The sequence below is a fragment of the Lipotes vexillifer genome, unplaced genomic scaffold, assembly GCF_000442215.2.
Source record: "Lipotes vexillifer unplaced genomic scaffold, Lipotes_vexillifer_v1.1 scaffold70, whole genome shotgun sequence".
NCBI classification, from domain to species: Eukaryota; Metazoa; Chordata; class Mammalia; order Artiodactyla; family Lipotidae; genus Lipotes; species Lipotes vexillifer.
Genome location: NW_006789896.1, coordinates 3381918 through 3391932, shown reverse-complemented (window position 1 = coordinate 3391932; position 10015 = coordinate 3381918).

Sequence of the window (10015 nt, the reverse complement as noted above, 5' to 3'; positions counted from 1 at the left end):
CTGGACTGCTTGTTTAAAATACGTATTCCCAAGTGTACCTCAGACTTACTGAGTCAGAATCCCCAGGGAGAGGCCTGGGAATCTGTATCTTACAATCAAGCAAATTTGAGTAGCACTGCACTTGGATTGTGAACATATTGGCAATGTGAGGGCTATCTTTGGAAAATTATCTAGTGACATACTCCTGATGTCTATATATAAGGCAGTGAGCCAGAAGTCTTTTGGGAAATTCCTAACCATTATTGGTGTAAAATGTGACGAAAAAGATTGGGCAGTGTTAAAGAAATGTAAAGAATGGATGGTTGTGGTTCTGGAGAGTCCCCAGTAGAAGCGTGAATGAATTCAGTCCTGTTGATACAAAAGTATTTTCTATGCAACAAAATACTCATTCCATGTATAAGAAAGTAACTTCTTAAAACTCAGATTAACCAATGTGCCAACCCAGAAGCTCTAAGAAAGGAGTATTGTGCATGTATAACAGATAGGACTGTTTGAGAATGAAGTTTGAATTCTAGGGTTAAATTTCTAGTGCCACTCAGCAGCTTTGTCTATGAGGTTTTACAGGACAGGTGTTATGTTTACAGATTGCTGACTGCACATGTAAGAAGGTAGGCGAGGCAGCATAAAAGATGGCAACGCTAAAGCCAGAAACCTGACCTCGGAGATACATGTTCTGTGTTCAGCAGAGAAGATACCAAGCGTAGAAGTAGCCCCTGCACGCTACACTCCGTGTCTCTCTACACTCCTAACACAAGTGAGTGATGCCTGGACACGCGACTGTGTTGAGAGGCTCTAGATAAAGGCTTTGGTGTCGATACCACTCAAATTGATAGTTCTCCCATATTGTTCTTTTGATCCAAAAGGGTAGGTAGTCATGTAAGGTGGCCTGAGGGACACTTGGAGAAATTACAGCAGACATGGTTAGTTTTTAATCAATTCAAGAGTTGCAGAGAAGAACTTCTTTACACACACACACACACACACACACACACACACACACACACACACACATATTTCTGCAAGCTCTGAGAGAGAGAGAGAGAGAGAGAGAGAGAGAGAGATTTGATATGGTCTTCTAGAGCCTGGACTGATGGATCCAGAAATTACCTTTTCAGATTCTGGGGTAGATTACAGACCTGTAGGCCCTATCTAACCAAGGAAACAGCAGGACCCCCAGCCCAGAATGGCTCTGGCTAAGCCTAGCTCAGGCTGTCACCTTTATGTGGGGCAGCAGCGTCACCTAGTGATCCTGTGGTTTAAGTACAAGCTCTTTTCCTGGGAACTATCCAATTTGATCAAACTGTAATGAGATAGATTTTCCATATTAATGAGTGAGAGTAGTTGTATGTATAATCCCAGACTGGAGATGACCCCAAATTCTGTTTCTCTTTAGCTTGGAATGCATTTTATGACTATGTGGCATTTGGATTTTCCATCAAGTAACATAAAAGAGAGCATGGCTGAGCTCATGCCAGGCAAGATGGGCAGGGGAGGCAGAGGGGTTGGCCAGGTTAAAGGGGGGTTTGGTCCTTGTGTCAGTTCATTTCTCCAAGAAGCAGATGCTGAAATGGAGTTAGACGTGCAGGAGACTTAGCGAGTTTAACACCTGTGAAGGGAAAAGGGGAGAGGGATCACCATTCGGCAGGGAGAGCCTTCAGACGGCCGTGCAGATCTGACAGCTGTGAAAAGAAGATGGGGTAAGAAGGGCCTCAGGCTGCAGTGCAGCACGGAGAAGGGGTTGGCCATCCCAACTGGGAAATCTGGTGCAAAGATCCAGAAAAGGAGGGCCCTGCTACCACTGCTATGACTGGTCATTGATCGGCCTCTGCCTTGGAGACATTCAGAGCAGGAGGCGGCCAGTTACCTGCGCTCCGGGGGGCTGATCCCCTCTTGAAGGGAGACCTGAGCAGCAGGATGCTGTGGCTACCACAGACTGGAAGGGAGACTGTGCCAGGATCACACGCTCGCCACCCGACCCGCACGTCCACACAGACACGATCGGAAACAGAGCATGCAGGAACACTGTGGTCTGATGCATTTAAGTTGAGTGTAAACCAAGTACTTGTTCTCATTCCATTAATTAAACCAGAAAGTGCAACTCCTGGGCAGTGTTTATTAATCCCACCTTTCTAAACAACAAGCTGCTGGCCATCCACGGTGTGACACTGAAACCAAGTTCAACGTCAACAAAGTGGAACACCAACAGCATCTTAGCTTCTTTGTTGAGCATGGATTTGTGTCTGAAAATGTCTATATCCTGCCCAAGGCATGCACAATAACCTCACATCTGTGCTGATTCTCTTCTTCCTATAAACGGTCTTTGTTGCTGTTGACCATGAGACACCACTGCCCTGGTGATATGACCTGATCTCTGTATTTAAAAACATTAAGGAACTTGCTCAAGTTCAAAGATTGTCAGAAATCCAATTTGGGTGAATTAAGAAACCCAGATAGCACAACAGGCAAGGACACAAAGTTTTCAAATAATAGTTAAGCCACAAAGGCCCAGGATACCGTGAATAAAAAATACAATGAGCACTTGACAAAGAACCTTGGAAAGATCTAAAGGTAGAAGAAAGCCCACTGTGGAAATAGAGAAAAGATGAGGAAGAGCCCCCCCCCCAAAAAAAAAGAATGCACAACTCTTTCTAAGGCTTCTCAAGGAAAGAAAGATAATAGCAGTGGAGAAGGCAGAGTGAGTTAACACCACCAAATAGGTTAGAGGCGAGGAAAATGGTCTGGAGAGGAGGAAATCTGGGCAATAAAGCGGCTGGACTAATAAATGAGAAGGGGAGTAAAATTAATGATGACTCTGAGTGGCAGAGGTACCAAGCTGCTCTTTTAAACAGATCTTTAACAAGAAAAAATAAAGGAAGGGAGCATAGATAATTAGGAAGTAATGAAGACCTTTAAATATAGATGTTGAAATAAACCAGGTAAGGGAATACTTGAAAACATGGTACAATATGTAAATCAGCAGGTCCAGATAATGCACATTCCCCAACCTTAAGGGAATTAGTTAATGAACTTGCAGAACTACTGGCCATTGTTTTTCAAAGGCTCCAAGAGACCAGGGATTATAAAATGAAAATATTTGACCAGTATTTTACCAAATAAAAAAAAGTAGCCTTGATAATTACTATACCTACCACTATACACTCTCCCCACCTTATAGGGTTGTTGTCATGACAAACAGAATTAGAAATATTAGCTGGTGGTGGTGTGTATGATCCAGGCTGATAGACTGGAGCTGGGACATATGATTAGGGGTAATGCAGATATTTGACTTTTTGTTCAATGGAATGTATTTGGAGGTTGTAGAATTATATTTGCGGGGTTTTTGCGGGGGGCTGATACATTCCCAGAAAGCAAGGAAGAGAAAGTCTTCATTGTAGGTGCCAATCTATGATGTTAAATTTTCTAAAGATAATCCACAGATAGATAAAGCAATGTAGGCAGTATCAAAAATCTCCAAGTATTCTCTTTAATAAATAGGCTGCAACAAGTTATTCTTTATTTTAATCAAGATAAGTAATGTATTATTTTTATAGAAAAAACAAAAAATACAGAAAAGCAATCATCATCATTATCATCACCTAACATCTTTCCACGCACTATAGCACATCCTGCCCTCCCTTTAAAATTGCTGCATAGTTATTTAACCAATAACTTTTGGACATTTAGATGATTTCTCCTTCTTTCTTCTTGCTACCAGTAACTCTGCAGCTAACAACTTTAAACAAACATCTTCATATACTTATTCTTCTCTTCCCTTAGGATAAAATCCTCTAAAAGGAATTGCCAAGTCAGTTGAAATTTTCTTAGGACTTTTGTTCCATATTGCTAAATTATTTTCAGGAAAGAAGGCAGTTAGCACTCCACAAACAATAAATCAAAATTCCAGATTCTTCATGTTTATACCAATTAGATTTAATACATTTGTTTAATCTTTCAGTTCAGTAACATGTTAAACACCCTAGAGCCATTGAATTTGGATCATTAAATAGAACAAAACACCTAAGGAAATATATGTATTTTCTATATTGGCCTTAAACTATTTGGAGATAATTCTCTTTTCTCTCCCTCTCTTTTCTCCCTCTCTCTCTCCACCTCTCTTCTTTTCTTTCTCTCCTTCCTTCCTTGCCTGTCTGCCTGCCTTTCTTTTTGAGTCATAGCTGTAGTGACATTTTTTCATTAAGCGGCAAGAAATTCAAATGGCACTGTTGAGAATAACAGTCTGGCTCTATCTTATAAAGTTTAACGTTTGCAGGCCTCTGAACCAGGCATACGTGTTGGAGAAACACTTGCAAAAGAGAGTGAGAATGCCCAAGAATGCACACAGCAGCCCTGTCTGGCATAGCTAAGGAACTGCCAACAGCCCAAGTGTACATCTGCAGGAAAAGGGATGAGTAAATTGTGCCATATCCCCACAATGGACTGTCATACAGCAGAGAAATGGATGAACCACGACTAAATGCAATCACATGGATGAATCTTAGAAACAACATTGAATGAAAATAGCAAGCTGCAGAAGATTAAGTACAGTGCGATACAATTTTTATAAAGCTCAAAAGCAAGCAAAACTGAAAAAGCTTATTGCTTAGGTGTACATACATAGGTGATAAAAGCATTTTTTTCATCAGGTAAATAATGAACACAAAATTCCGGACAGTGGTTACCTCTTGGGGGAGACAGGGTCAGAGGAATGAAACAGAAGGAACTCTTAGATGCCACACCGGGAATGGTTCAACTCCCAGAGGGATCACACTTATTCATTTTATTGTTCTGTTTTATATGTGTTATAAGCATCTGAGTGTATCAACCACAGAGAGGTGGTTATGTATTGCATAGTCACTCGTTAGCAAATTTCATTTGCTAATACGTCAAGTAGTGCTCTTATGTCCCCAAAGAGCATAAGCAGTTTTTCACTGCTAAAACCAGGCCCCCATACTTTGCCGGCTAGAGGCCTGCCACCGAGAATACAGAACAGAGCCTCTCTGCAGGATTCCACAATTCCCCAGAGAAGTGGCTGTGCCCTTACACCTCAAGTGGAGAATTCCCTTCGCTCTGGAGAATCCAGAAGGGAGGAAAATGAGCTGGCATATACTATAGGCACAGCTTCTGGAGGAATTCCCTAAGGCTCAGGGCTATGACCTTACCCATTCTCGTCTACTTTTCTAAAAATAGATCTCCAATTCTGGTGAATGGTTAGAGGACAATAGCCTATTTTTAAAGAAGTCCTAAATAGCAAAATCATTTTGCTTAAGCAATGAGCCAGGTCACTTCTAATGAGGTTGTGGCATTACTGGAAATAAGAGATATATTTAAATAAATAGTCCATACACTACCCCAATAAATCACTTGAAAAATATTCTTGAATGTACTAAATGTATTTTTAGTGGCATGGGCCTGACTTTTCTGGAAGAAGAAAGATAATGCTGAAACATTTTGAGAATAAACATTTATCCAAATTAGTAGTCAAGACACTAGTGAAATTGTTTCACGTTTTCTTAACACCTTTAACTATATCCTGCGTTTCAGAAACAACTTATTTTTTCTACCTTTAATAAAATACAGAATCTGTCTGTGAAGTAGCAGGAATATGAGAGATGAAACTTTTTTGATGACCCAATGAGAAATCCTATAATGGTCCTATTGCTTCAAGGCCTCAGGCAGGATGGATACAGGTATCTGCAACATTTCATAAAATGACTCGCAGTCCATAAAATGTTAGTTTTTTATGACTGTGTTTCCAAGTGTTTTCTAAGCAATGTCATATTCTTTCTTAATAATATTCACAATAAAAATGTAAATAAGACCCATTTATTCATTTAACAAACACGTTCTGAGAACCTGCTCTCTGCCTGACACCCTGCTAGGGACACACAAGTCTTCTCTCAAAGTCCTTACAGCCCAGGATGTCTTATAAAGCCCCCTGTATTAAATCTGCATCTGAACCTCTTAATATTATTTTCCACTGCCAGAAAAAATAATAATAATATTGACCTTGTTCTCCAGAAAATGCTTCAGACTGAGGTTTGGCGGGAAGAGGTTCCACACCTCAATCTTCCTCATCTCCAATGCTTCCTCCAACCCCACATCCCTCTCACTCCTCACCCTCTGCTTTTCCCCCTTCTCTGATCATTAGCCGAGGATCACTGTCTTTCCTTTCTTTTCCTTTCCTCTCTCTCTCCCCTCTTCCCTTTACTAGAAAACTTCCAGAAGAACATTCACACCACTCTCTTCTCCTAGGAACTCCTTGTCAACTAGAGCGTTTATTTTAGTCCTCTGTTCTACCCTGTACTCACGAGGTCAACGGTGGCCTCCTCATCTCTAAAATAACGGCCTGGTTTTCCTCATCTTACTTGAACTTCTGCTGCAGCTGACACTGTGGACCTTGCCGTCATTTCTTTGCCTTCCCTTTGGAGAGGACCTTCTGCTAGTTTTCCTTCTGTGGGCTCCTTCTCAGCCCTACTCACCAGCCATCCTCACCAGCTCCCCTTTCTTCCTCCAGGATTGGCACTCACACCCCAAACCACACCCCCTCTTATCCTGCTACTATGACCACGAGGGTTCTCCTTGTGTGCCACATGTAGTCACACATCAGTGGCCCTGGGCAAGCTTGTCCCTTAGCCTGGAATGCTGAGCCTGAAATTCTCATCTTACCCATTCCCCTTTCCTCCATCTGCCCAAATCCCGCTTATCTTCCAGGGACTGGTTTAAAGGGAAGGCAGCATGTAGTGGGTGGGGGCATGGAATTGGAGCCAGACGATGGGGGTTCAAATCCTGATTCTGCATTGACAAGCTGTGTGACCTTGTCAGTTAACCTTAATTTCTCTGTGCCTTTATTTCCTCGACTATAGAATGAAGGTAACAATAGCACCTGCCTCCAAAGATTGTTATGAGAATTAATGAGTTAATATTTGTAAAGTCCTTAGAGTGGTGTCATTGTAAGTACCATGAATGTTTGTTTAAGGGGAAAAAAGTCAACTCTAAAAGTATTTTCCAAATGTCCGAGCTTTTAATCACCTCTTATTAGCCCACTTATAATCATGTATTGTGTTTTTACATAAGTATTTCCCCAGTACACTCTGTGCTTCCTTGGTCAGGGACCCTGTCACCTCTGTATTCCAACCTGGCATGAGGCAATTCTCAGGAAATATTTGTTAAATCAGTAAAATTCATAAGGGATGGGTTTTCCAGGCTACTCGATCTTAATGGCAAATCAGAGAGCGTGAGCCTAGAATGTCCTCGGGAGGTATTTTGGCAGGAGCTGAGGTCAGGGTACTGTTAGACACTAGCACTTTCCATTCCCGCAATTTCTTCAGCCCAGTAAACTAATCAGGTGACAGGAGCCATAATAGTGCCAAGCCCAATTAATCTAAACCAGAATGGCACACACTATACCTTTCTGTATCACATCAGTTGAGTTTTATTTTCCATCCTTCATACCTGTTTCCTTCTCTGTGTGTAGCTAATGAGCTTTACATTTAAAACATGAAAAGCCCATAAAACATGTAAATCACAAATCAACAGTGCTTTGTTCAAGAATATCCTATTTAATCAAGAAGCTTTCCCAAGTAATGCACTCAATTCAGCCACCAGGTGCCAGGTGGCAATAGGCGCTGTAATGGGAGGGCTAGGAAGAATATAAGAGAAAAGTTGTGCTCCCTTCCCTTGGGTGTGAGGGCTCACAATGCCGTAAATGATTAGAACACACCATCCTCCTCCTAGGCGAGCATCTTTAGAAATCAAAGCTATTCCCATAATAGCTTTACAGGTAATGCATCTGTACCTTTAATTAGCCCAATCGAGCATATAACTCGGTAAAAATCTCTCACCTTTTTTGCTGCTTTCAACTAACTTCTGAACATTTCATTTTCTAGTAAGCTTTCGCTGCATAACAAGCAGTAATGAAATGACCGATATTAACCCATTGTTAGATTAAACAAAGTACATCATTGGCTGATAGCATTCCATAGTATTGAGGCTTGAAATGGGTCCTATCCTATGATGAAAACATTTGGTATTTGTCTAATGAGACCATTCTTGTACCTACAAAGGAAAAAAGACATTGTATTAAAACATTTCATGTTAACGACGCTGTGTTCAGCACTTTCCGCTCCAGCCACATCTGAGGGTGAGGCAGGTTTCTCGATATTAAATGCTGCAGTTGGGCCCATATTCTTAGCAAGATGTCTGATTGGCTACTCCCCAAATATAACTAAAATTGGCTTAAAATAGAACAATCACATGCTAACCCGTAGCATTAGCAACTCTATTAACAGCCAATTTCACATCCACACCAGAGGGAGTAAAAGGTAATTTGCTCATTATCAACACCCTCTGGCAGTGGAAGGAAATGACTGTTCATCAGAAAGTATTTTCCAGCGTAACAATAGCAGTGCCCATATGTAACCGCCTCACTCTCCCTTCCCTCCACAACTTGATCACTGGAGAACAGCTACAGGAAAAGGACTTTGAAATATAAATGGGTTTGATATAAGTAGCCTACCTGCCCTATAAATGGGTTTGTTATAAGTAGCCTACCTGCCCACCCCTTCCGAAATCAGCCCTACCTTCATCTCACCTCGACAACCCTTTAGGGCTACAAATGAAATGTAGCCCTGTAGTGGGATCTACCCCACTGCAACAGAAATTGTTTAGATCGAAAATGTTCCCAAGTCCCCCCTACTTGACTAGTACCTAGGAATACTTTGACCAACCAATTGAGTGTGGACAGATCTTGGAGCCCACTGTAACCAGATCTAATCTGTATACTCATCTAGTAATTGAAGAAAATGAACCATTTAGAAATACGGTATTGTCCCGATGGGGCAATTTTAAATCTCACCCACCACCAATATTTCTTCAGAAGTGAAGTTCATTTCGCTCTTGGTGTTGTACATTCTATGGGTTTGGATAAATGTATGATGACATGTATTCATCATTATAGTATCATACAAAGTATTTTCACTGCCCTAAAAAGCCTCTGTGCTTCACCTGTTTATCTCTCCCTCCTCCCTAATCCCTGGCAACCACGGATCTTTTTACTGTCTCCACAGTTTTTCCTTCTCCAGAATGTCATATATTTGGAATCATACAGTATGTAGCCTTTTCAGACTGGCTTCTTTCACTTAGCAATATGCTTTTTTTTTAAACCTTTTTATTTTATATTGGAGTATAGTTGATTAACAATGTTGTGTTAGTTTTAGGTGTACAGCAAACTGATTCAGTTATACATATAGATGTATCTATTCTTTTTCAAATTCTTTTCCCATTTAGGTTGTTACATAATATTGAGCAGAGTTCCCTGTGCTATACAGCAGGCCCTTGTTGGTTATCCATTTTATTTATTTATTTTTATTGGAGTATAATTGCTTTACAATGTTGTGTTAGTTTCTGCTGTACAGTGCAGGGAATCAGTTAATGTATACATATATCCCTTCCCTCTTGGGCCTCCCTCCTCCCACCCACCCCACCCATCTAGAACATCACAGAGCACCAAGTTGATCTCACTGTGCTATACAGCAGGTTCCCACTAGCTATCTATTTTACACGTGGTAGTGTATTTATGTCAAGCCTAATCTCCCAATTCATCCCACCCTCCCCTTCCCCCCGGTGGCCACACAACCATTCTCTACGTCTGCCTTTCTATTCCTGCCCTGCAAATAGGCTCATCTGTACCATTTTTCTACATTCCACATATATGCATTAATATACGATATTTGTTTTTCTCCTTCTGACTTACTTCACTCTGTATGACAGTCTCTAGGTCCATCCACATCTATACAAATGACCCAATTTCATTTCTTTTTGTGGCTGAGTAATATTCCATTATATATATGTTCCACATCTTCTTTATCCATTCGTCTGTTGATGGGCATTTAGATTGTTTCCATGACTTGGCTATTGTAAATAGTGCTGCAATGAACATTGGGGTGTATGCATCTTTTTGAATTATGGTTTTCTCTGGGTATATGCCTAACAGTGGGATCACTGGGTCATATGGTAA